This window comes from Carcharhinus amblyrhynchos, chromosome X (genome assembly GCF_965287045.1).
Source record: "Carcharhinus amblyrhynchos chromosome X, sCarAmb.v2.hapA, whole genome shotgun sequence".
NCBI classification, from domain to species: Eukaryota; Metazoa; Chordata; class Chondrichthyes; order Carcharhiniformes; family Carcharhinidae; genus Carcharhinus; species Carcharhinus amblyrhynchos.
Window position 1 is genome coordinate 1,692,259 of NC_137359.1, and position 26,407 is coordinate 1,718,665.

Genomic DNA, 26,407 nt, shown 5'->3' on the forward strand with positions numbered 1-26,407 from the left:
CTACACGAAGGATGTGGAAGCTGTTGAGAGGGTGCAGAGCAGATTTACAAGGATGTCGCCTGGACTGGGAGGCATGCCTTATGAAGTTCGGTTGAGGGAGCTCGGTCTCCTCCCTGGAGAGACAAAGGTTAAGAGGTGACCTGATAGAGGTTTATGAGATGTTGAGTGGAATAGATAGAGTGGATTCTCAGAGGCTATTTCCCAGGGCTGAAATGGTCGCTACGAGAGGACACAGGTTTAAGTTGCAGAGAAGCAAGTACAGAGGAGATGTTAGGGGTACGTTTTTCACTCAGAGGGTGGTGAGTGAATGGAATCGGCTGTCGTCGGTAGTGGTGGAGGTGAACTCGCTGGGGTCTTTTAAAAGACTTCTGGATGAGTAAATGGGATCTAATGGGATTGGGGTTTATAGATAGGTCTATGGCTTCGTAGGTACAGATGTGATCGGTGCAACTTGTGAACATACGAACATAAGAAATAGGAGCAGGAGTAGGCCATCCAGCCATTCGAGCCTGCCCCGGCATTCAATAAGAACATGGCTGATCTGTCGCTGCTCAGTTCCACTTTCCCGCCCTCTCCCCATAACCCTTAATCTCCTCTCCTATCAAAATCCCATCAACCCGCGTCTTAAAAATATTTAGCGAGGCAGCCTCCACCACTTCAACGGGCAGAGAATTCCAGAGATTCACCACCCTTTGAGTGAAGAAGTTCCTCCTCAACTCCGTTCTAAACCGCCCCCCTTTTATCTTGAGGCTGTGCCCCCTAGTCCTACTGTCTTTTTTGAGTGGGAAGAGTCTTTCCACCTCTATCCTATCCATCCCATTCATCATCTTATACGTCTCAATGAGATCTCCCCTCATTCTTCTAAACTCTAACGAGTACAAGCCCAGTTTATTCAGCCTCTCCTCAAAGCTCAACCCCCTCAACTCCGGTATCAGCCTAGTAAACCTCCTCTGCACTTCCTCCAAGGCCAAAATATCTTTGCGCAGGTGCGGCACCCAAAACTGCACACAGTACTCCAGCTGCGGCCTCACCAATGCCCTATACAGCCGCAGCAAGACCTCCCTACTTTTATATTCAATCCCCCTCGCTATGAAGGCCAGCATCCCATTCGCCTTCCTGACCACCTGCTGCACCTGCAAGCTGGGTTTTTGCGACTCATGCACAAGGACCCCGAGGTCCCTCCGCACCGTCGCCTGCTGCAGTTTTTCGCCCCGTAAGTAATAGTCAATAATAATAATAATAGTAATATGCAAGTTATCAGTTACTACTAATGATATGTTCATGGAATTTGTTTCCATTGTTCCTCTGCTTTATCTGCTCTCAATTCGGATTTGGCTGGAATAGTTGAAAACGCATATCAGTTTCCCAAGACCACAGCATTTTTTGAAGTGTGAAGGACCGTGATCCCAGTGCTGACCCCCTGAATTACCACTTCCTACCCACCACCAATCGGAACAACTACTTGCAAATACATTTCCCTGTTTAGTGATATTGTTGCCAGCTTGCTGACCATTCTGCTGCTTGTCCCCAAACTCCACTTGTTCTGAGATTCTTCATGAGTCTGGGTTTTCTAACTTGCCAGCAGGACCTTGGAAAATTAAAGCGTTTTGCACCTATCAATTTACTCTAATTTTCAAATTCAGAGATTTACTCATGAAAAAAAACAGGAATGTGTACAAATATGACCTTGATTGTAATATTGTTTTATATAATCTTGAGATGTCTCCATCGTTGACAAGACCAGAATTTATTGCCCAGCTGCAATTCGCCCTGAGATGGTGATGAAGGCCTGCTTTCTGGAACTGGTGCAGTTACACCCACAGTGCTATGAGAGATGGAGTTCCATGATTTTGACGCAGTGACAGTGAAGGAACGCAGATATAACCCCAAGTCAGGATGTTGTGTTCTTTTGAGGGGAACTTCTCTCTGCTTGGGCTCCCTTGTATTCCTTGCCCTTGTTCTTCAGGATGATAGAACTTCTGGAATGAAAGGTTCTGTCCAACGAAGTTTTGTGAGATATTTCTGTGCATCTTTCTGTTGGAACGCACAGGTGCTCTTGTCCATTGGTGGTGAATGTTGTGAATGTGTTATTGTTGCATGGAAGCCAATAAAACAGGATGTTATGTCCTCGAGGGTGTTGAGCAGTTGGTGAGGGGCTCACCCCCAGCCCCCCCAACCTCAGTCCTGACCAATATCCCTAGTGCTGAGCACCCAGAATCCACCTAAACAACAAAAATACCAAAATGCCCTCCACCCATTATTATCTGGCATTTTCCATAAAAAAAAACAAATGTAGTTCTCCACCCCTGATTCTTATACTCACATCAACTCCAAAATCACGAGGCCAAGGGCACCCACTTACTTGGGACATTGCAATGCCTCCTGCTCCTCATCCCACCCTAATCCCCCAAGCCCTCAATCTCCACACAACACACCCACCCCACTATTTCTAATTTGGAAACAGTCCTCACTAAGTTACTTTCATGACATAATCCTGCCCTTCCTCTCCATAGGTAGAATGAGTGAGCAGTCAATGCCCAGTTTACATTGCTATCTCTCTATTGCAGTTTATTTGCTGGCGATTGTGATCTTAATCCAGGGAAAGTGTGGCCTCTCCACCTGCACCACTCGCTACCTGACGGGTATGGCGATGGCGGATCTGTTGCTCGTAATCTCTAACATCGTACTTTGGAGGATGGTTTATTATTACTTTGGAACAACTTTCCTGGACATCACCCCTGTGTGCACTGTTCTGAATGCAATGATTTTTACAGCCATTGATTGTTCTGTCTGGTTCACCACCACTTTCTCATTTGATCGATTTGTGGCCATTTGTTGCCAGAACATAAAAAGCAAAATATTGCACTGGGAAAACTGCGACTGTGGTTCTAGCAACAACTGGCATCTTATTCTGTTTGAAAACCACACCCTCGTACTTTCTGGTAGAACCTGGACAGATCATTGAAAATGTGCCATGGTTCTGTGTTGTAAAAATGAGTTATTATACAGAACACAGATTGTTGGCTTTGGCTTGGTTTGAAAAAGTTTTAAATCCATTGCTGCCATTTGTTTTAATTCCATTCATCAATGCCCTGACAGTAAGACACATTTTAGTGACCAGTCGAGTCCGGAAGGGGCTGAGGGGTCAGATTCAGGGGGAAAGCTGCCGTGACACAGAGCTGGAGAGCAGGAAGAAGTCTATAATACTACTCTTCAGCATATCCGGCTGCTTTATTCTCCTATGGTTGGGGAATGTAATGTATTTTTTATATTCTCAAATTGCAGGAACGGATCCAAGTAATTTCACACAGTCTGAATATGTATTTAACCACGTTGCAATTATGTTGCGGAACTTGAATTGCTGCACAAACACGTTGATTTATGTGGTGACTCAGCCCAAGTTTAGAGATCAGATCAGGATCACAGTGAAATATCCAATCACATCAATTATTGAAATAGTAATGAAACAAATCAACTGACAGATTCACACTTCTCTTCTCAGCCAATCAGGGAGACACAACTCATTATTGTTGACCCACCTCCCCCAGTTGTAATGATTTGTCCGCTGACTGTCAACCACTTCAGGCCTTCAGGAAGATCTACCCAGTGACTCAATATTGCTACAGGTAATCAGATTGCATTCAGCCTGACAGCCATGTCAGCCAAACACAGACTGGCTGACAGATTCTGTCGCCAACCAGGATGTATCAGCTTGTTATCATTCTAAACAAGCAGGAATGCAAGTCATCCAAATTCATGAAAAGCTGCTACCTCAGCCAATCATTAACAATCAAGCTTTGCTTCAGTGCAGTCTTCACTAATCAACTGGACCGTCCCGCTGGCAGAATGAAGCATTTGTCTATCCTGGACTCTGCCCTGACAACATGATGAGCCTGGAATTTGTACTGTGCTGTACTGTTCTATGTTCTATGAATGAAACTTCTACTGGGACTGGTTGGTGTCCATTGGTTGCGATATTTGAATTAGTAAAACAGGGTTCTGTCCAATGGAAAAAGTGAGAATAATTATTGGGCATTTTTGAAAGTTTTTTTTACCACAATCTGTTATGAGAATTGTGATGGATTTAAGATCCGTGAGTCAGTGAAGGCGTTGTCTACTTCTCGGAATGCTCCACTGAAACGCATGGACTGAAAAACTTAATGCTACTTTCTAACCTCAAGTGATGTCCATGCAATGCTTATGCATCAGGAAACATACTGACAATATCACTGAGTCCTGAAGCAGGGGAACATTCAAGTCTGATTGTGTGATAATGTTAGACCCAATTTGCTTTTGCAATCGCTGAATTGTTCCACATATCCAGTTGGCATTCTGGAATAACAATAACTGAAAACATCCAACACAGACACGTGTCTGACGTCATATTTCTTGATTCATGAACAATCATGCGGTAAATATATTTAATGAATTCTAATCACGAGCATTATGTTGGAATAAAGATCGCCAGGAGTGTGGGTTTCAAATTACAATCAGATAAATTAAGTCAAGTTTTCCTGCTCCTGGTTTGGAAGTTTGTGCATTCTGATGTCTAGTTCTGCCTCGCAAAATTGGGATAATTGATGCAATCCAAGAGTAAATCTGATCCCTGAGGCAATGACCTTGTTCAGCACCATCCTTGTATCTGTCCAGGGTCTGGGATTGACACTACAGTTATGACCAGATGACATAGATGTAAAGAAAGGAGCAGGAGGCTGAGAGGGTTGTTGAAGAAAATTTTATTCAGTCAGAGGATGATGAGAATCTGAGATTCCTGCATTCATGTGTGCTGGTGGCAGAGACTCCTTTCACATTTACAAAGCATTTAGATCGGTACTTGTGATGCCAAGGCACCCAAGGCTACGGACCAATTGTTGGAAAGTGAGATTAAAATAGTTGATTGGTTTGTATTTGACTGGTGCAGACTTGATGGGCCGAAGGACCTTTGACTGTGCTATATGGACCTCTATGACTCTATGAGTCTCCTTAAACTTAAAACGCAAACGAAAACTGATGCTAAATCTAAGTAAAGATTAAAGTTGCTTGTGCTTTGAAATGAAACCAATTTCAACAACTCTTCAACAAAGATTTCCTTGCTGAGACCATATACTTTGTCAAAATCTCGAAACAAAAGGACGGGTGAACCCAATAAATCCATATCTGCCATTTCTATGGTCATATTCCATTTTTGGACCGCATAGTGCAATAAAAAGTAAATAATAATGATATGAAAATAACTCTGAGGCAGAAGTCAGAGTGAAGACCCAATGGCATTTGTTGCCATGTGTCTGGTAAACATCAAGAGACGGTCCAGAAATTGCAACATATCACTAATCGATAACTTAGTTCGGTCTGTCTGGAATTCCCAAGACTGTCCCGCAAGGGAGCGATGCCAGGAGGGAAAAAAGCGATGAGGATGATAAAACATGTATTGTGATTCTCTGAGCGCATGTAGAATTAACAATATGAGTGAACAAATTTCGAAAAGAAAGAGTATCCCATCCCTCACAATGAAAATAATTAGGTTGAGAAATATCAACTGTGTGAGATTACAATTATGAGTTGATGGGAATCAGTTAAATGTGAGCATTTTAAACACAGTCTTCAGGAGTTTAGAATCTCTTTGGGAATGTTATTGCATGGTCACAGCAACACCAGATAAAGAACAAAGATTTAGCAGGAGATAATGTGTTTGGGAGATTGAATCAACAAATAAGAGGTGTTTACTATTGGTGTTGCATTGGAGAGTTTTGGGTGGTGTGTTTCAACTTTTCAAGTTTTCTGTCTGATATTGTGATCAGAGTGATTGAAGACAAACAGATAAATAAGAAAATTTGTATTTCATAAAGCTTCATTTTCAAAAGTCATTAATCTTGTACCATGGTTATGGGCCAGCGGCATGATTCCGAGATATTTTGCTGAACATGTGAGAATTTCAGTTCGGACTCAAATTCACATGTGAGAATTAGATGGTTTTAATTGGTAATGGTGACTTAAAATTTGGGAGATTTGAAATGTTAATGACAAATCTTGTGTTGGGTGGCTCTTGGACAAAACTTTGGCCCATAACTTCCCAATTAACGGTGGAAATCCATGGACAACGAAAAAAAGTAGAACTTGATGCAAGTTTCACTGAGTTGAAAAATCGAGAGACAGCTCGCATTTGGAGCATCAGTCTTCAGCTTTCAGCAGGCCTCAACACGACGCAGGTTCACTCTAGCTTTGACCAGTTGTGATGGGGTGGATTGGGAATGCCCAAGGTCTAGCTTTGAAACAGCAGTTTTAATGTCAAAGCACAGAGATCAAACGGCTTCCCTGCTATTATAAAGGTATGCTGTTTTTGTGTCTATTTCCATTGAGCAATCAAAGTTTTTGTTAAAGTCTCCTGTGAAATGTAATTCCAAATGATTAATGAGTAATATCTTAATATGTATAAATTAACAAAGGTTTTGTTGTTTGATTGAGATCTCTGTAAATTATTTAAATATGGTAAGGGGAAGGGTGGCGAGTGTTCGTCATGTCCATTGCAGATTTTGCATGTTGCTGACTCTTCGCTCATGATCTCTGCATCAATGTTGCAACATTTAAATAACTTATTTTATTTTAAGAAGCCAAGACAAAGGTGTGATGTCCCATCAGCGGTGGAAGATGATCCCAAATTTTCAGCCTGCACTGGATTCTGCAATACCTATCAGATAGATCGCTCACATCAGTTCACAGGAGGCTTGCAGACGCCATCATGAGGGGTACATTTCACTGAAGCATTTGAAATAGCTGTGTTGCATAATTCCCACTCCAAATGTAGAACTCATTTCACTCCAAGTCTTCACTCCATGCCCCTCTTTTTGGAGGGCCGAATGGCCTGTTTCCTGTGCTGTATTGTTAAGAGACTTCTTATCATCAACATTGCATAAAAGAGACTCATAAACTTGGGAGAAACAACACTATTAAAATGAAGAACAAAATCCCAAATGTCTTCAGCTGAAACTTATTACAAATACTGCAAATCCACTTTGTTATAGATAAACGTTTGTTTGATGGAATTAACTGTATGTCATGACAATGTTGGAAAACATCAAATATCTTCCTTTAAATTTCTGTGCATTGCATATCTGCAGTCAGAGAGCAATGCAGTGTGGAATCAGGCCCTCCGGCCCAACTTTTCCATGCTGACCATGGTGTCCTCCCAGTTGGTCCCAGTTGCCCACGGCTGGCCCACATCCCTCTAATCTTTTCCATTAATTTACATATCCATTTAAAAAGAATTGTTGCTGTCCTACCTGCCTCAACCAGTTGTTTGGCCATCTGATTCCACATAAACACCACCCTCTGTGTGCAGAAGTTGCCTGTTAGGCCTCCTTTAATTCTTTCCCCTTTCACCTTTTACCTATGCCCTGTTATTTTCAATCCCCCTTCCCTGTTTCCATCCTATCTATGCCCGTCATGATTTTATTCATCGCAATAAGGTCACCTCATTTTCCTCCGTTCCAAGGAATAAAGCCCTGGCCTCGCCAACCGTTCCCTGTAACACAGGGCAATGAGTGCTGACTCCTAAATTGTCCATGCACTCTTTCCAGTTTTTATTGAAAGACATTTGCAGAAAAAAATCCACTCGAAGAAAATCTGCTGCTTATATTCACTGCAACTAGAGCGGAATAAAAGTGTGTATATAAATTAACCTTCGTATCCACCTACTTATCGGGGCAAGTACCCAAATTTGGGTTTTTCTTTGAGGTAATTCAAGACTGTGTATCAATCCCGACAGATTGAAAACACAGAAACAGAAGTTTGTACTTGGAGCGCATTTCCATGCATCAGGACTTCCATATTGTCTGGACATATGTGTGTGTGTGTGTGTGTGTGTGTGTGTGTGTGTGTGTGTGTGTGTGTGTGTGTGTGTGTGTGTGTGTGTGTGTGTGTGCCTGTGTCTGTGTGTGTCTGTGTCTGTGTGTGTGTGTGTCTGTGCGTGTGTGTGTTTCGCACAGTCTCTATAAGGATTTGGGTCAGAGGTTATGACCATCCTTGTCTGCTCCAATGATTTATTGTTGACAAAGCTGGCATAAGGAAAATGAAAATTCTGAAATAGGTTACTGAGTAAAATATTTTAAAATAAGAGACTGTTAAAGAGAAGTGATTCTCGGACCGAGTGATTGTCAGGTTTAATTAAAAGAAGAGTGATAGCTTAATGAAGTTTATTCGACACCTTATAATCCACCCTTTTAAAACGAGCAGATAATTAAATGGTTCTGTTGACAACAAAGCTTCATCACAGCTGAAACTGCAAAACTTTAATATTTTGAGACACCGGATATTCTGACGTTCAGATCACAGTGAGCAATTGATAAAAGCAATTAAGAACAGAAGAACATAAGAAATACAGACAAGAGTCGACCATCTAGCCCCTCGAGCCTACCCCACCATTCAATAAGATTATGGCTGATCTGATAGTGGCTCAGTTCCACTTATCCACCTGCTCCCCATAACCCTTAATTCCCTTATTGGTCAGAAATCTATCTACCTGTGACTTAAACAGATTTAACGAGGTCGCCTCCACTGCTTCAATGGGCAGAGAATTCCAAAGATTCACTCCCCTCTGGGAGAAGAAGATCGTCCTCAACTCTGTTCTAAATTGACTGCCCCTTATTTTGCGTGGGGATATATTATTGTGTCGCAGTTTATTTGTCTGAGAGACTACATCAGTGTGAGAGATTTTGTTAGAATGAGGAACTGCCTTCGTATCCAGTTTTAGTGTTTGTCTGAATACCAGTTGCTGTATCACATGGAATGTTTCAATTATTTTGGTGATTTCATTCGCCTGAGCTTTTATTATGGTGTGCTGGCTTGCAGGATTGTGAGGGGCTGTATTCATGTGAGGGACATAAATTTTTTAATGATTTAAATTGCTACGGGTTGGTCTGTTATTCCGAAAAGCTGGAGTCGTTTTAATCCTGAATTCTTTTCGATCATTGTGCACAATTTTCCTGTGGAATTAATGAACCAACTGTTATGAAGGCAAAACCCATCATTAGATGGAGGTTGACAGCCATGAGAAGGGCACTGCAACATGTTTTATTGAATTATTGAATGGCCACATTTAAAGAGCGTAGGAATGTTCCCGAGCACAGCAGACTATCTTCGGGACGAATCCTGGAATATTAGAGGTTTAACTTCTAAATGGGCAAGACACGGGAGGTACGGTAGCGCCGTGGTTAGCACTGCTGCTTCACAGCTCCAAGGGCCTGGGTTCGTTTCCCAGCTCGGGTCACTGTCTGTGTGGAGTTTGCATGTTCTCCTCATGTCTGCATGGGTTTCCTCCGGGTGCTCCGGTTTTCTCCCACAGTCCAAAGATGTGCGGGTTAGGTTGATTGGCCATGCTAAGAAATTGCCCCTTATTCTCCAGGGATGTGTAGGTTAGTGGGTGTAATATGTAGGGATATGGGGGGTAGGGCCTGGGTGGGATTGTGGTCGGTGCAGACTCGATGGGCCGAAGGGTCTCTTTCTGCTCTGTAGGGTTCTATGATTTCTATGAAGACAGGAAACAAAAGCCAGCAGTGTGTTAATACTTGTTTGAATGTTTAGCATTCATGCTGCTGAAGGGATATTCACCAGTGCTGGGAGAGTAAAGCTTTCAAGTATTGAATTAAAGAAAATTATGGGAATTGGAAAGTCCTGAGGAGGGAATTCTCCAACTGAATCCCTGGTCTGAATGAAACCTACGCACAAAATAAAAATACATCTTCCGAAATTTGCGTTTGACACAAAAACAAAAGAGTGCAGAAAACCATGAACATTGTTGTAATGTTCATGTCCCCATGGAGATCCTGCAGGTATAAACGACAGATTGTGACATTGTACCGGGTTGGGTTTCGTTCAGAGAGATTGTGTGAACCACGAAGACACAGATCAATTCAGAACGAAAAATGATCCAAATATTTTCCAGTGTTGCTAAAATTGTCTACATGATAATTGCTGTCATTGGTGTTCCTGGTAAGTGTGAATAACCAGTTAACATATGTAATCCTGTTCTTGAATTGGTATGATTGTGTACTGGGAGGGATAATGTCACATCCTGATCTATTGATGACTGCTGTATAGATACACAATCAGGGGTAGCGTGTCAATAATGTGATAAAGGATACCAGTGAACAGGGACACCAGGATATCTATGTAAATCTCGAATCTTCGCCAGTCCGATTCACTTAGTTAACACTGCAGTCAAATGGCCATTTCTCATGTGGAATAGCTCTCATTATACAAACATAGTCAGTGTGGGTCACTCTCTTGTTTGGGACATATTATCCCAACACTTATGACTTGCTTTGAATTACTGATTCTGAAAAAACTAACTCCAGAGATCAGGCAGCATCAGGAGTTCAACTAATTATAGATCATTAATGAGAATGGAACTTCCCCTCCTCATTCTGATTCCATTCTTTTCGGTCTCAGTGCCTTGCCCATTCCAAAAAGGAGGTGTGACCTTATTCTGAATCTAGTTAGCGGCAAATAGTGGTGATTATTCTCTATCCTGCTTTTGCAGATGTTGCACAATGGTTATTCAAATGAAATACATCGAGATTCCGGTTCGTATCGATAACGTATTCAACGAGGGATGACACTGTTAATGCATTCAAATAATCTGCAAAATGTTGCTTGCCAGCTCTAGTTATAGTTCCATAAAACACTTAATGTGACCAATTGCCTGAAAATCTCTGCGTCCTAAATTCTGAGTTGTATCGCCTTGCTGTGAAAAATATTGAGCTGTGTTTCAGAACGTAGAACATAGAACACTACAGCACAGAACAGGCCCTTCGGCCCACGATGTTGCGCCGGCCAGTTAAAAAAACAATGACCCACTAAGCTAAAACATATCCACGGATCTCTTAAACGCCCCCAAACTAGGCGCATTTACAACTGCAGCAGGCAGGGCATTCCAATCCCTCACCACCCTCTGGGTAAAGAACCTACCCCTGACATCCGTCCTATAACTACCCCCCCCCCTTAATTTAAAGCTATGCCCCCTCGTGCTAGCTTTCTCCATCCGAGGAAAAAGGCTATCACTATCCACCCTATCTAAACCTCTAATCATCTTATATGTTTCAATAAGATCCCCTCTTAGCCGCCTTCTTTCTAGCGAAAACAACCCCAAATCCCTCAGCCTCTTCTCATAGGACCTCCCCTCCATACCAGGCAACATCCTGGTAAACCTCCTCTGCACCCTCTCCAAAGCCTCCACATCCTTCCTGTAATGTGGGGACCAGAACTGCACACAGTACTCCAAGTGCGGCCGCACCAGAGTTGTGTACAGTTGCAACATGACGCTGCGACTCCTAAATTCAATCCCCCTACCAATAAACGCCAAGACACCGTATGCCTTCTTAACAACCTTATCTACATGATTCCCAACTTTCAGGGATCTATGTACACATACACCTAGATCCCTCTGTTCATCCACACTTGTGGATTTACTTGTGGAATTCCACATTTACTTGTGGAATTGATTACAGTTCAGTAAATTTGCTCTTATCTTGCATTCAGAGTCTCTACAGGCGGAAGCAGTGATCTCTGCTGCTAGCTCAGTGTTTCTGTGATGAGGAATAAGGGTGACTGATGTATTTTTGCAGCCAAGTTTTCACAGTCGAGTTTAGTAAAGTTGTGGCAATTTCGCTCAAGGAATGAATGATGCAATGTTTTCATGAAAAAAAGACTACTTCAATGCCCGTGGTGTTTATAAGGAACTATTGACAGCGATTGCTAACCAGATAACAAAAAGCACACAATATTTACAACACAGATAATTTAATTCAGTCCACTTGTCACACACCGTATTGTCCCAATCTATGTTGTCAGGCCGGATTATACAAACTTTGAGAGAGTTTTACCCCATATATTTATTACTTTCTTGGAAAATACTGCTCACCGTGTGTGAACACAATCCACAACATCACAGTTCACTCAGTTACGACATCTGTCTACATACTGATTTTGTTTTATTTGAAAGTTGTAATAACTATGGCATCATGAGGTGTCCCACCTTAGTGAGCATAAATTCTCCACCTCCGCCCTCTGAATGCTTGTTCTCATTCTAATAATCGCTTTTAGGTCTCTACACAGCCCTCCCTCAGTGAGGGAAAACAGATATCTCTCTTCTGGAATGATTGGGAGAAAATCCTTCTGCAGTGTCGCAATATCCTTTTCTTAAAACTATGCTCAAATAAAACTCATTCCATGGACGATACAATCTCACTCTTTTTGTCGCTCTCTGCCTCTGGAAATGGCACAAGAAGAAGTCTCACAACACCAGGTAAAAGTCCAAAAGGTTTTTTTGATAGTAAACACCACTAGCTTACAGAACGCTGTTCCTTCGTCAGTTGAGTGGAGAGTTCTGGTCACAAACAGGGCAGATAAAGGTACACACAGTTTACAGAATACTGATTAGAATACGAGTCTTTCCAGCTAATCTGCTCCACGAGTCTTAAAGGTGCAGACAATGAGAGTGGAGATAGCATTAAGCAGAGGTTAAAGAGATGTTCTGGTCGCCACATTATAAGAAAGACGTAGAAGCCTTGGAGAGGATGAAGAGGAGGTTTACCAGGATGTTGCCTGGTATGGTGGGAAGGTCTTATGAGGAAAGGCTGAGGGACTTGAGGTTATTTTCGTTAGAGAGAAGAGGGTTAAGAGGTGACCTAATTGAGGCATACAAGATGATCAGAGGATTAGAAAGGGTGGACGGTGAGAGCCTTTCATTGCAAAAGAGGATTAAAGTGGTTAAAATGATGACGTGTCTCCAAGTAGCATCCAACAGCCTCTCCAACTCGGTTGAAACAACATTGATTAAAAAACTGGTTGAGATTCTTCAGCAGCTCACTGCACAAAACAAAAATTGGTTTGCACTTATGTTTGTTCCACGTTTCCTTTGTGCAGAAATGGGGATTGTTTTGTGATTAATTTCTTGCTGTATTCCATTCTTCTTTATTACAGTTAACATCTTGGCGATTGTGATCCTGTCCCAGGGGAAGCGTGGGCTCTCCATCTGTACAACTTACTACCTGGTAGCCATGGCAATGGCGGATCTATTGCTCATTATTTCCGAGGTCATACAGAGGCAGATCAATAGTTATTTTTGTCCGTTGTCTTTCTTGGACACCACCCCTGCGTGTAGTGTGATGTCCGGTTGTCAGTTGTGCAGCCACAGACTGTTCTGTCTGGTTCACCGTCACTTTCTCCTTTGACCGTTTTGTCGCCATCTGCTGTCAGAAGCTGAAAATGACCTATTGCACCCAAAAAGTTGCAGCCACGGTTCTGGCCACAACATTCATTCTGTTCTGCTTAAAAAACGTTCCCAAGTACTTTGTGTATGAACCTGAAGAAATAATTGGCAATGTAACGTGGTTCTGCTCTGTAAAGTCAAGCTATTACAATCAGCCCGGATGGGTGGGATATAATTTGTTTGATACAGCTTTAACCCCATTGCCCCCATTTGTGTTAATTTTGGTGCTCAACGTTCTAACAGTCAGACGTATTATCACGACGAGTCGGGCTCGGAAGGAACTGAGGGATCAGAGAAATGCAGAGAATGGCAGGGACACAGAGATGGAGAGCAGAAGGAGGTCTGTAATTTTACTCTACACCATATCCTTCAGCTTTATAATTTTGTGGTTCCCTTATGTTTTATATTGTTTTAACATTTCATATAATTTTGATGCTGATTTTTTTTATGTCTTTGAGCAGGTTGCGTATATGCTGCAGAGTTTGAGTTGCTGCACAAACACTCTTAATAAGAACATAAGAACATAAGAACATAAGAAATAGGAGCAGGAGTAAGCCATCTAGCCCTTCGAGCCTGCCCCGCCATTCAATAAGATCATGGCTGATCTGTCGTGGCTCAGTTCCACTTTCCCGCCCTCTCCCCATAACCCTTAATCCCCTCTCTTATCAAGAACCCATCAACCTGCATCTTAAAAATATTTAGCGAGCAGATAATGGGGCGACTCAGTCTAAGTTCAGGGAGCAGTTCAAAAACGCTCTGAAGTATCCGCTAATTCAATTAATTAGTTGATGAGAATGGTAACCAAAGCAGACGATAAACAGGTCTCAGTGTTTCTAATGCAAGAAGGTTTCGCTCAACCCCAGCACTGGATCAAGTGTAATGTGGCAGACTACTGAAGCGATCAACTCTTTCTCCTGGCACTGATGATGAAACATCATGGCGGTGTGGAAAGGTAGGGACGGGGGAAGATCATGGGAAGTGGGTTGGCAGTGTCAGGACGGAACGGTTTGGGGATTCTGTTGAGGGAGCCAGTTTGTGTGGTGAGTTGGTGGTCAGCGAATGTGTTTATGATAAGGCAATATGACTGATTGACAATCCCCACATTCTCATTCATAACAGGATCAGCATTTGCACTATCGCATGAATTCAGACAGGTAAAATCCACTTAGTTGTTTAAATGTTTAAGCATTTCACACCATGCAGACTAAATGTCCCATCAAGTTGTCTGCAGACAGAGCTGATGGCATCGTGGAGCAACATTTCTCAACATGGACTTTCTCGTCTCCAAGTGTTCCAGGTGTGTAAGTCAGGAGTTTCTCTTAAATGGAAGGACACGTGAACTAAAACTATTGACTAAGAATCCTCAGAGCAGTGAATGGACACTGAATGATGCTGCTGTCTCGTGATTCAACAGGAATGTGCCAAGTCAAAGATTCCCCATTGGGAACACTTACAGCCTCTGGCAATTGAGTCTCTGAGTTCTCCTCGCCTTGAGATAGGCAGTAGTGGACATCAGTTTTGTGCCCAATTCCTCGCTAAGTGGATCTTGAGAAACAGTAGGGGCAAAATAAACTGATGTTCTGGTCCAACAAATGTCATTTTCTTTCTGTGCATCAAACAACACACTTTCTATGTCGATTGCAACAAAGCCTCAACGGAACATCCCAATTTGCAACCACAGGTACGAGAAAAGCTCTTTCAGTCCAGTTCCTTGAAGAGATATTTTTAAAAGGGAATAGTCCCATGAACTCCAGTGCCTCAGTTGGTTCGGAATGAAGTATGATCTGATACTGAAAAATCCGTATAAAGAATTGATCCGCATTCTGGGAGAGTAAAACAACAGTGTGAATTAATGATCCTCCCAGGAACTACCTTGGGCGAGTACATCAGTCCCCTCATCTCCCCAAGCTTCAGAGTTTACTCTCGAACTACAATTAGCGACAAGCGGTCGGTATCCTGAGGTAGTGTTTTGCACAGGGTTTAGGGCAATGAAATAGCCAGAGCGATCATCTCAAAGTTTCAACCCAGTGCAATGTTGCAGGATGAACAAATACTATTTATAAGGGGAGAAATACACTGCACCAAGTCAGGAGTGTGAGCAGGTTTCTCTTAACCTTGGGATAGATTATTAAATCTGCTCACACGTCACTGTTTTGTTTACAAACTAGAGTGACACCTGTTTTAAACCAGTGGTCATTTATTGCCTGGAATCTATCTCAGAACATAGTCGTGGATCTGGCAACTGTGGAGTCCATCAGCTCCATATCGAGGAGACTGTATTTCTCCGTAAGGTCTTCAGAAGTAAGCTTTGCATTAAGGATAAGAATGACGGTTCTGATCTTATTATTGACTCTATCATTATTACAAGGAATCGATTCCGATGTTGAACTGCAACTACTGTACATAATAAATTTAATCTGTATTTTGATACCTTGGACAATGAGGTTTTTTCTTTTGCAAGAATTTGGAGGTGGGTCTGGGAAGCAAAATCATTTCCCAGCCGTTCCCTACCAAAGACAAACTCAACTCATCGTAGTCATGGAAACAACTTCAGTGAATACGATAATTAGAGCCAGAATAACACCCCAATTAGCATTAAGATAAGATGAACACTGTAATAGTGTTCTGCTGTTTATCTATTTGGAAATACTTCACATCTATTCAACAGAAATCACAGGAATAAGAATATATTCACAGGAATAAGAATATATAAGAGTAAGAATATATGGTCGGTCACCAGTGGAGTGCCCCAGGGATCTGTTCTAGGAGCCTTGCTGTTTGTCATTTTCATAAATGACCTGGATGAGGAAGTGGAGGGATGAGTTAGTAAGTTCGCCGACGATACGAAGGTTGGTGGTGTTGTGGATAGTCTGGAGGGATGTCAGAAGTTGCAGCGTGACATAGATAGGATGCAAGACTGGGCGGAGAAGTGGCAGATGGACTTCGACTCAGATAAATGTGCAGTGGTCCATTTTGACAGGACCAATGGGATGAAGGAGTACAATATCAAGGGTAGGAGTCTTAACTGTGTTGAAAAGCAGAGGGATCTTGTGGTCCGGGTCCATAGGACTCTTAAATCGGTCTCGCAGGTGGAGGATGTGGTCAAGAAGGCGTATGGTGTACTGGCCTTCATTAATCGAGGGATTGAGTTTAAGAGTCGGGAGGTAATGCTGCAACTTTATAGGACTCTTGTCAGACCCCACTTGGAGTACTGTGTGCAGTTCTGGTTGCCTCATTACAGGAAGGATGTGGAAGCTATTGAAAGGGTGCGGAGGAGATTTACAAGAATGTTGTCTGGATTGGGAGGCGTGCCTTATGAAGATAGGTTGAGGGAACTGGGACTCTTCTCCCTGGAGAGACGAAGGTTGAGAGGCGACCTGATAGAGGTTTATGAGATGTTGAGAGGAGTAGATAGGGTGGATTCTCAGGCGCTATTTCCCAGGGCTGAAATGGTCGCTACGAGAGGACACAGATTTAAGGTGCTGGGGAGCAAGTACAGAGGGTAAGTTTTTCACTCAGAGGGTGGTGAGTGAATGGAATCTGCTGCCGTCGGTGGTGGTGGAGGCGAACTCGCTGGGGTCTTTTAAAATACTTCTGGATGAGTATATGGGATCTAATGGGATTGGGGGTTAGAGATAGGTCTATGGCTTAGTAGGTATAGATGTGATCGGCGCAACTAGTGGGCCGAAGGGCCTGTTTGTGCTGTAGTGTTCTATGTTCTATTTCATGTTCTTCATTTGTACTCTGGCATTTCAAACACCCAACAATATTCACACGTTTGACTCTGAATATATAAATGAAAAAGGCACATTGCTGCAAGGAGGGGAAAGATACGGAAAGAAACACAGCAGTGTGAAGACATCAGCAGGTTGCTGTATTCCTGTTGGTCACCCAGACTCCGTAAAATTGGACACTGCCGGAGATGTGCAGTAAAACATTTGCTCAGGGATGTGGAATCCACGCATGCAAGTCACCCCTGAATGCTGCAGCCACAGAAAGCACCAGGAATACAAAGCGATTGCACTTGGATGGTTTCAGTCCATGTTGATGTACACACAGTATAATTCGACAAATACTAATGTTTGAGGAACACGAACATAAGAAATAGGAGCAGGAGTAGGCCATCTAGCCCTTCGAGCCTGCCCCACCATTCAATAAGATCATGGCTGATCTGATAGCAGCTTAGTTCCATTTAACCACCTGCTCCCCATAACCCTTAATTCCCTTATCGATCAGAAATCTATCTACCTGTGAGTTAAACACATTTAACGAGGTAGCCTCCACTGCTCCATTGCCAGAGAATTCCAGAGATTCACTACCCTCTGAGAGAAGAAGTTCCTCCTCAACTCTGTTCGAAACTGACACCCCCTTATTTTGAGACTCCAGTTCTTGTTTCCTTTCTAAGTGGAAATAATCTCTCTGCCTCAACCCTTTCTAGCCCCTTCATTATCTTCTACGTCTCTACAAGATCACCCCTCAGCCTTCTAAACTCCAGTGAGTTCAAGCCCAATCGACTCAATCTCTCCTCAGAAGCTAACCCAATAAGGTTCCTCATAAGGAAGCCAATCTTACGAATACTTGACTGCGTGTTAGAGCAGAACTTCTCCATCACTCATCTCAATAACTTAAATATAAACACTACGATTAGATACAGGTGATTTTAGATTCGTTGTTAATGAAAGAATAGGTAAAAGATGAGATCGATCTGCAAAAATGTGCAGAGCTTTTGGTCTCCATATTCAAGGAAAGTATTGTTTCATCAGGAAATGTGCCGTTTAAGCAGCAGACCCTCCCTCCCCTCTCCAAAAGCATTCAAGTGACTTCTTGCAGTTTCTAATCAGAAATGTTTTAATGAGTTTTTGGTATTGCTCCAAATACAATAAAATGTATCTGTAAAAATGAGCAACCACAGAAATACGATACAGCTGGATAAGGTGGAGTGTAAATGCACACACTTCCTTCTGGTCGCCACCTCTGTGTCTCTGTGTTTCCCTCCTCTGTTCTCACCCCCCCGCTTCTGTAAAATGTGACTGAATAGTTTGTCATTTCACGCCATCTGCATTGAGCAGCAGAAGAAAACAGAATGGGCGAGTTGCATTTTACATTGTATGAAAACAATCAAATCCCAACTATATGAGCTCAACAATATAACGTGAATCCAAACAGCAGAAGCATTGCTGATTATCTTGCCGGATCAAAGTTTTCTGCACAATAAAATGCTTCAAAATGACTGAAGTTGTTGATAGAACCGCAGCGTAGTTTCCTTTTTGAAATATGTCATTGACAATTTCTGGTCACCAATGGCCAGAAATCGGACAAAGAATGAGAGGACAGTGAAGCAGGTTCAACAGGTCTTTGTTGTACAGAACCATGTGAACACAGAGCAGGAGTGGACTCTTCATCAACTGGAGAGACTCCGTCCTGAATAAGATTATGGCTGCTCTGATATAACTCATATCTGTGGCTCCCTGTCTGTGATCAATTAGAATCCCGTTGCTGACAAATACACTCTCTGTTTCTGCCTCCCAAATACTCAAAGGCTCCAGCCACTGACTTTTCAGGAAAATTGTCCCTCAGACTCATGCCCCCTCCACCGACCCCCCTCCCCCCGGGTCAGAATATAAGATCATCTCATCTCCATTTCAGATGGGCGACACTTTACCCATGAAGGGTGACCCATCTATTAGAGATCCTCCCACAAAGAGGACAGTCTGAGAGAGATGTGCAGGGGAGATTTGGACGCAGAGGGTGGTGGGTGCCTGGAATGCGCTGCCAGAGAGGGATTGTGCACATTAGCAACATTCAATAGGCATCTGGATGGGTGCATAAATCGGGAGTGAATAGAGGGATGTGGACAGAGTAATGGCAGACATCTTTATTTTATTCCATTCGGGCAACACCATCGGCAGAGGCTCGCATGGTCAAGGGGCTTGTTCCTGCTCTGTCCTTTTCCTTGTTCTTTGTTGATTTTTTTTCTTAAAAGGAAACATCCTCCCCACATTAACCCTGTCGCCAGCCATCTGGATCAGATGTAGTCCATTCAAAATTGCTTCTTTCTCATCTCAACTCCTGAGGATTCAAGTTCAGTCTGACCAACCATTCCTCATGAGACAAGATTGGATGGTTACAGCTCAGACAAAGAAACGTCCTAGTTCCAGAGCCCGCACAGCAGTGAACCACCTTCCGATGTGCAAATGCAGCTGATGCTGACCCTCCACAGGTTAAAACTTCTCCTTGATCAATCCCAACTCAGCAGCATAACACTCAGAAGGCCAGGAAACTCTCCATGCACAGAACCTCACAAAATTCAGAATATCTCCATTTTCACACCCTTCCAGGCACCGGACGCAACCCAATTTGTGACACTATACTGCCCACATCTAGACTTTCCCAAAGTCTACACCAACCCAATGTAATCAATTAAACAACCCAGTGTGATCAAGTTAACAACGGGCATCATGATGATCAGAGTGAGGCAAGGAAGAACTTTGATTGCAAACTGGCCAACTGAGAGGGCAAAATTGATCATAAACAGTACACAAAAGATAAATGAAGCGATGGGTATCTAAATGCCATAGCTTTTGCAATAAGGGTGGTACGGTAGCACAGTGGTTAGCGCTGCTGCTTCATATCTCCAGGGACCTGGGTTCGATTCCTGGCTTGGGCCACTGTCTCTGTGCAGTTTGCACATTCCCCTCGTGTCTGCGTGGGTTTCCTCCGGGTGCTCCGGTTTCCTCCCACAGTCCAAAGATGTGCGGGTTAGGTTGATTGGGCATGCTTACTGTCCTGAGGTGAGTAGGTTTGAAGGATGAGCGGGTAAAATATGGAGGGATATGGGGGTGGGGCCTGGGTGGGATTGTGGTCGGTACAGACTCAATGGGCGGAAGAGCCTCTTTCTGCACTGTAGGGTTCTATAGAAACAGATGAATTATGAACTAACACCTGGGTTTATATGCATGATCTGTCAGCCGACACGAGGCTAAAAGGCAAACAATGCTGAGACAGTGTCCAAACCCATGTCATTGTCAATAAGGACAGGAACATTCAAAATGGCGGCGTTGCAGCAACGTTAATTGTAGAAGATGTAAACACGAGAATGAGAGATGACATTCAATCAAAAGATCAGGGTATTGATTTAGTTTGTGTTGATTAACGAACAGCAAGTGGCAGAAATAACCATAGAATCATATAGTCGATGACATGGAGACAAGCCCTTCAGTCCAAACTGGTCATGACCACCAAAAATTGCATCTAAGTGAATCCCATTTGGCTGCATTTGGTTCATATCTTTATAAGCTTTTCTTATCCATGTATCTGCCCAAATGTTCCTGCCTCAACCTGGTCCTCTGGGAGTTCATTCCACATATGTACCATTGTCTGTGTAACAAAAATGCTCCTTGTGTTCCCAGTAAATATTTCCCACTTAACATAAACCTATTCACTCCATTTCTCAATGCCCAAACCTTGGGAAACAGACTGAGTGCATTCACCCTATCCATACCTCTCATGGCCTTGTAGATTTCTGTAAGATCACCCCTCACTCTCCGACGCTCCAAAGAATAAACCCTCGCCTGTCCAATATCTCCCTAGAACTCAGTGCCTTGACTCCTGGCCACATCCTTGCAAAAGAGTTCTTCACTGCCCGATCTCCCTGTGACTCCAGCTTTAGAAAACCATGCACCTTATCTCTAAGGCCGCTCTGTTCTCCGATACTCCCTGAGATCCTATCATTTACCCTGAAACTCCTCTCTTAATTTGACTTTCCAAAATGAAACACCTCACTCTAATTTGGATGGAACTCCATTTGCCATTTCTTGGCACACTTCCCCAGCTGATCAAAATCCTGCTGAAATTTTGATAACTTTCCTCACAGTCTGCAATGCCCTTAATTTAGTGTCATTTTTAATCTTACCAATCATGCTTGGCACATTTTCATCCAAATCGTTGATATCGATAACAAACAGCAATGGGGCCAGTACTGACCCAGAGGCAGAGAGCCTCCAGTCCAACAAGCATCTTTCCGCAATAACCATCTGCTTCCTTCCTTCAATCCAATTTGATATCGAATTTGTCAGCTCGCCCGGGATTCCAAATGATGGAACCTTCCAGATCAGCCTGCCATGTGGAACTTTATCAAAGGCCTTACTGAAGGCCACATAGGCTCCATCAGCCACCCTAATCAACATTCCTGGTTACTTCATCAAAGAGATCAGACACATTTGTAAGGCATAATCTCCAATGCACAAAGCCATGCTGATTATTCTGAGTCCACCCGTATTTCGAAATGCCTGTATACCTTATCCCTCAGAACCCTCTCCAGTAACTTTCCCACCACAGATGTAAGGTCTACTGGTCTATAATTCTTTGCAGCCTCTCTTAAATAAGGGCACAACATCCGCTACCCTCCAGGCTTCTGGTCCATCACCTGTGGATAAGTGGAGAGCGCTGCTGCCTCACAGCGCCAGGACTCCGGGATCGGCCTGGGTCACTGTCTGTGTGGAGTTTGCACGTTGTCCCTGTGTTTGTTTCGGTTTCCTCTGGGTGCTCCAATATGGTCCCAGAGTCCAAAAGATGTGCTGGTTCAGTTCACTGGCCATGCTAAATTCTCCTTCAGTGTTACCGAACAGGTGCTGGGATGTGGTGACTGGGTGATTTTCGCAGTAACTTCATTGCAGTGTTAATGTAAGCCGACATGTGACTAATACATGAATGTTTATTTCAACGATGATGCACATATCTCAGATAGGGATCACGTACTTTCTTCCCGAGCCTCACGCAGTGTGTTTGGATTTACCTGGTCAGGGCATGGAGATTTATCCACATTCAAACATTTTAATACATCCATCACCTCCTCTACTGTCATCCAAAATGCCCCGAATGTCTCACCACTAACTTCCCCAGGCTCCCGAGTTTTCAGGCTTTTCCCCACACTGAACAGGGAGGAGAAATATTAATTGAAACCTGCACCATCTCTTGCATGTGTGGTCCTTGAGGGGCCCCACTCTTTCTCTCGTTTTTCTTTCTCTTTTACTATACTGAAAGAATCCCTTCAGATTCACCTGAATGCTCTCAGCAAAGCTACCGCATGCCCCCTTTTGCCCTCCTATTTTCCCTCTTGAGTATATTCCTGTATCCCCTGTACATCCCAAGGGGATTCCTTGTTTCCAGCGGCTTGTACCTGGGCCGTGCCTCTTCTTTCCGCTGCCAAAACTCAAGAAGTTTTGCCATCCAAGTTTCCTGCTTCTGGCAGCCTCGCCCTTCACCCGAGCTGGAAAACACAGACCGCAAAGTTTAGCTATTTGACTTTTGAAGGCTTCCCACTTGCCGGAGATCCGGTTGCCCTCAGACAAACTCTTGCAAGTTCCTGCCTAATTCCATCACAAATGGTTTGGTACCAATTGGAGCTTGCACCTGCGGACCAGTTTACATAACTATTTTATAGTTAATAGGACTATGGTCACTGGTCCCAAAGTGGATCCCCACCGATACTTCACTCACTTTCCGGTCCCTATTTCCAAAGAGTAGGTCAGGTTTTGCCCTTTCCCGAGTCGGACCCTCCACACGCTGCCTGAGGAAACTTCTGTGAACACACTTGTTGTGGTGGAGCTAGTGCCATGCTCAGCCAAAGGAGAAGATTAGAAGTTGTTTGTTGACAGGGAAAGAACGTTCAAAGGTTCAAATCAGACTGTGTGCTTTGATTTGATCCAATACGGTAATTTAAATGGACAATTTACAGCCTGATGATGTGAGTGTGGATGGCTATAAAACTACAGATAGTGTGGGGACGTGAAGGAGAGGCACAGGAAAAAAGAGTAGGTGAAGAGGACAGAAGAAGAGGACCATACATCCCGCAATGGGAATAGAGGGACTTTGTAAGTGGGGTGACTCTCTGAGATAGGGGCTATTCAGATGGCTGGGAGTATTTCATAGAACCATAGAATCCCGACAGTGCAGAAAGAGGCCATTTGGCTCATTGAGTTTGCACCGTAAACAATCCCACTGAGACCATATCTCCACAACTCCATATATTTACCATGGTAATTTCCCTGATACAAAGCAGCAATTCAGCATGGCCCACCAACCGAACACACACTGTGGGAGGAAACGGGAATACGCAGAGGAAACCCACGGACACGCAAGGAGAACGTGCAAAACCCACTCAACATTCACCCCAGGGCGGAATTGAATCCGAGTTCCTGGCGCTCTGACACAGCAATGCTCACCACTGTGCCAACATGCTGCCCTCCACTGAGTGTGTATGATACAAATTATTGAGAGGGCAGAGAGAGAGAGACAGGAGAGAGAGAGAGCTGTTATGCCAGAAGTTGGGAAGTAAAGTGACCAATAAGGGGAGGGCTCTTAAGTAGAGGAAAGAATTTCAAAATTGGAAATGGGCCAAAGATTCTGAAGTGGGGAATATCGAGGGAGGGCTGCACAAACTGAGGCGGCTTGGGTGGGGGTGGTTTGTTCGACAGGCCAGCAGGACTGAGGGAAGTGAGTATTGAGGGAGGGCTGTCAAAATTTGAGCGAGAGACCAGAATTTTTGAAATTTCCGATAATTCGGCTGGAACACGATGAACGAAGGTGTGGTGTGGGGACGGGGGTCCCCCACCTTTCCCACAGAGTAAATGCTAACATTGGAACGATCGATTGGCGACAGTTCATAAAGAGACCATTCAGCTCATCGAAGCTTCATCAAATTTCCTAAAGAGGATTTTACCCAGGCTCACCACCCACCCTATCACCATAAACCGTGCACTCACCACGGCAAATCCACCAAAGCTACTTTAGATACCAAGCGGCAATTTAATATGACCAATCCACACAATCTGCAAACCTTTGGACTATGGGTGCAAAGCGGAGCACCCAGAGGACACTCACACAAACACAGGGAGAATGCACAAAATCCACACAGACAATGAACCGAGGCTGGGAATGAACCCAGCTCCCTGGCTCTGTGAGGTATCAGTGCTACCCACATAATACTAACTCACTTAATTTCTCACCGCGCCTGCATGCTCGTTTTTGTCATTCCTACTCTTGGAACCCAGACTGATCTGCACCACTGTGTGGAGAAATTATATTTTGTTATTGTCTCTTATATTGTTTTTAAAATGTACCATTCTACTTATCTTTATGCAATCACAACCCTTAATTCCTTCATGTAATTTATTCAATCTCTTCGAGGGTCCTGATTGTTTGAGGTTCTTCAGGAGTTTGTGCTGATGCATTGCATTTAGCGTGTAACATATTACATTGCTGTATTAGCTTGAGGTATGGAATCATATTGTGTTGTATTAGATTGAGATGTGGAGTCATATTGTGTTGTATTAGATCGTGATGTGGAATCATATTGTGTTGTATCAGATTGTGATGTGGAATTATGTTGTGTTGTGGAAATAAATTGAAATATTGGAAGAAATTGTGTTGTATTAGACTGAGAGCTGGAATCAGATTGATTGATCTTTTGGATTGAGTTGTGGAATCATATTGCCATGGTGCATTTGATTGAGATGTGGCATAATATTGTGTTGTTAAAGAAGATTGAGATGTGTAAACATGTTGTGTTGTGTTAGATTAAGAAACAGAACAATGTTGAATTATATTCAGATGCCCAAACATTTTGTCCTGTATTAGATTGATGTATGCCACCATATTGTGCCGGTGTATTGGACTGAGATGTGGAATCATATTGTGTTTTATTAGATTGAGGTACATAACCATTCTGTGTCGTATTAGATTGAAATGCACAATCATGATGTGTATTACATTGAGATGCAGTATCATATTGTGCTGTTCTATCAGGTTGAGATGTGGAGTCATATTGTGTTGTTCTATTAGATTGAGACATGGAACCATTTTGTGTTGCATTTGATTGAAACATGGAATCATACTGTGTTGCTGTATTATATTGAGATGTGGAACTGTAAGGTATTGTTGCATTGGATTGAGACGTGGAATCGGATTTTGAGGTTTTATTCGATTGAGGTGTGGAATAATATTATGATGTATCAGATTGACTTGTGGAAACATATTGTGTTATTGAATTAGATTTCGATGTTGGAGCACATTGTGTTGGATAAGATTGAGACATGGGAACATATGGTGTTGTATTAGATGTGGAATCCTACTGTGTGTAACATTAAGTCGAGATTTGAAATTATATTCTGATGCATTATATTGAGATGTGCAAAAGATTGTGTTGTTGAATTAAATTACAATGTGGGAAAATATGTTTTATCAGATGGCGATGTGGAATTCTGTATTGCACTGTGTGAGACAGGAATAAGAAATCACATCATATTGCGCTGTTGAAACACAGAAACTTTATTTTTCGATTCCTGCAATGATGGGTCACAGACATAAAGCTGTGTTTTTCAACATGATGTTACAGTTAAACAGAGTAAACATATCCCAGGATAGTGCAGAACAGTCCTGAGAAATAAACTCTTTCTTGGAAGTTGACTTATTGATTGGTCACAGCCAAGAGAAGGATAATATTGGAGCAACTTGACAGTTTGAGATTTGATGTTTGAGATGATAGCGACATTGATGGCAAAATGCACTCTCTAACACTATTAGTTAATTAATGTTATCAATACTGCCCTGTCTTTGAAACACAGCAACTCGAGTTCAGAAACATGCATATTCCCCAGACTAATCCAATGTTGTCATGAGTTGGTCATTTAAAGAAAAGAAAATAAGTTGAGTGATTGTGTAACGCCTGGATCCCAGAGGATAACCAGGGTATATATTAAGGGGATTGTATAACCTCAGAGCTAATATAGAGATTGCATGCAGTTCGAAGATCCACCGCGCAGAAAATGGGACTTCTATTTGAAAAGGCGAAGAAAATATTCTATTCAATCCTGGGTGTTTTTGGAGTTCCTGGTAAGTGATTATATCCATGGTAGCTGTCTGATACGGTGTGTGAACTGAACAAATATTTCACTCTGTGAGTGAACTGATTGTCACCGATATGCAAACATCTGGTCAACCATATCATTTCAGTCATCGGGTCAATTGAATTACCGCTGTGGCTTTTCACTATTCCCCCACTATTCGATGTTTTCAACGCAAAAACTGTATGAGATTGAGATGTGGCATCATATGATATTGATGTATTCAGTTGAGATGTGAAGT